General features: G+C 51.7%; 1 pseudogene; it reads right to left on the bottom strand.

Moving 5' to 3' along the window:
- Nucleotides 1-531: 531 nt before the first annotated feature.
- Nucleotides 532-1,503, bottom strand: LOC146191862 (uncharacterized; annotated as a pseudogene).
- Between the last annotated feature and the right edge of the window lie 824 nt (nucleotides 1,504-2,327).

The raw sequence follows: 2,327 nt of genomic DNA on the forward strand, positions 1-2,327 counted from the left end.
CCCACGTTATGACCCCGTCACACTTCTCAGTACTGTTACAGACAACTAAGTCGTGTCTTTCGCACATATCCAGCAGCATGGTACCTGTCGAGTCCGTGTATCCATCTATATCTTCTATATGAGCATTCATGTCCCCTACTATAATTATTTCGCATCCTTTTCCTAGCTCATTAATGCCACCTGCTATACATTCTACCATTTTTTTGTTTTCCTCTTTGGCAGTTGCTCCTGTCCACAGGTATACAAAGCCAAGGAGTGTTTGCTCCCCTGCCACTTTTCCTTTTAGCCATAAATGTTCCTTAGATTCCTGTTTGACTCTCTGCCAATTTGTACTTTTATGGATGAATGCCCCAATTCCCCCTCCCTTTCTGCTGCCCTCTGTTCTGTTGCAGTATTCCCATGCATAATCAGGGTTACAGGGTGGTTGCTCCATGCTCCGAAGATGCGTCTCCACAAATCCATAGACCATTAACTTCTCCTGCCTAAGCTGCTCTTCTATCTCCTCCCATTTTAGCCTATTCCTGCCTCCTTGCATGTTAATATACCCTATGTCTGAATTAATCTGGCTCTTGCGCTTATGCCTGTTGCTTCTCCTATGGCTTCTATGTTTCCCTAGTCTATGTTCGTCCTCTTGGTCGCCTTTGTTTACACTGGTGGCTTCAGGGCCCTGGGCCCTCCTAAAAAAGCTGTTGCCTGGCGGCCTATCCTGCCTCCTACCCTCCTACCGGTGGCCCGGCTGTAGTGGATGCCTTCTCGTGCAAACGGGTGGAGGCCGACCTCGTACACATCCCTGTTAACCTCCATTGTGGTGTACCCAAGTCGTCGGCTTAGGCTCCTAATGACCCGGTTGACCTCGACTACTCTCCCCTCTGTTCTGCTGGACTGCCCTTCTACTTCCGGGATTGTGCATACAGTCACATGTACTTTCTCAGAGGCCTCCTTTATGTTATTTATACCTACTTCTAACTGCCTCCCGAGATTCCGGCTCGTCCCCTTCAAGACATCATTGAGTCCAGCATGGATGATGACCAGGGTTTCTACATCCTTGTTGTTCCCTACCACCTCCTGGGCTTTGGTCATCGCTTCAACCATACTTTTCCCCGATTGGGCCTCCACCTTCAAACGCCTGTCACCCTTCACTGTTTATAGGACAGCCTCCTCAAACCTTGCTACATTTGAGACCCCCACCACCAGAACTCTCCTACGATCTAGCCTTTCATCTCCAGCTTGCGCCAACTGCCGCCCGGTTCGCTCTCGTTGGTTCTGTTGTCGTAGCGGCGTTTCACCTTTATCGCGCGATTCCGGGCTTGTCGCTAGCCCTCCCGCGAACTGTTTTGCTACTTCGCTGTAGCATCGTGTAGCCGCCTCTTGCGACTCCACCGCCACCGGGTGATTTTCTTTGCCCGCCTCCTTTCCATCTCCTTCATCCTGAGGGGACTTCACGCTGGTCTCATCCACCCCCTGACTTTGCTCCGACCCAGGGTCTTTAGCTGCCCGCGCCATAAGCGCCTTCACCTGACCTTCCAGCTCGGCTCGCTTTTTTTTGTTCTTCCCTGAGCTGAGATCCTATCTCCTCTAGCTGGTCGGTCTTTGCCCCTTCCATCCTAACCAGCTCTACTGCCTGTGCCTCCAGCGCCATCCTTTTCTCCCTCTCAACCTTCAGGTCCCTCCCGAGCTCCTGAATCTTTACGGCCCATTCACCCTCCAGCCTCAGAATGGTCTCCTTAAACCTAACGCACAACTTGCACGAGAAACTAGTCTCCCCCGCGTCATCTTAGCTTTCGAAACCAGTTTCATCCGTGTAGCACCAGCGCCTGCACTCGTCACATTGCACCAGCTCCTCGCCCCCCCCCCCCCCCCCCCATGTCTTCCTTAACTTTACGACCCATAGGCAGCCCGCCCACCTACCTAGGGAAAGTCGGTTACCTCCGCTTTCCCTGGTCTTGTGATTTGAAATTAGTGCTTTAACGCATGCAGGAGAATACGCTTTCAAAGCTAAACAATAAATATAAAAGCGCACTTAGCTTCGGACGACGTCGCTGGCAAATTCCCTCGCCGCCGCACGTGTAAGCCCCGCACGTGTCAACAAGCACGTGTACAGAGAGCACAGCGACGACTACACGGGCAGGCCAGTTTTCCGAGTGTGCGACCGACGCTGTGATGCCTCTGAGCAACGCCACCTAGTGACAAATTGCGGATATCTTATCTGAACGAATAACAGCGCATTTAAATGCTGCTATTCAAGTCGGTTTTGTGGCGCACTGGATTTATACCACCCACCTCTGCACTGATGCCACAGAAACATCTCTTCGACTCTTCTGTCGTAA

This window comes from Amblyomma maculatum, chromosome 4, assembly GCF_055883805.1.
Source record: "Amblyomma maculatum isolate TAMU_Amacu chromosome 4, ASM5588380v1, whole genome shotgun sequence".
Lineage (NCBI taxonomy): Eukaryota > Metazoa > Arthropoda > Arachnida > Ixodida > Ixodidae > Amblyomma > Amblyomma maculatum.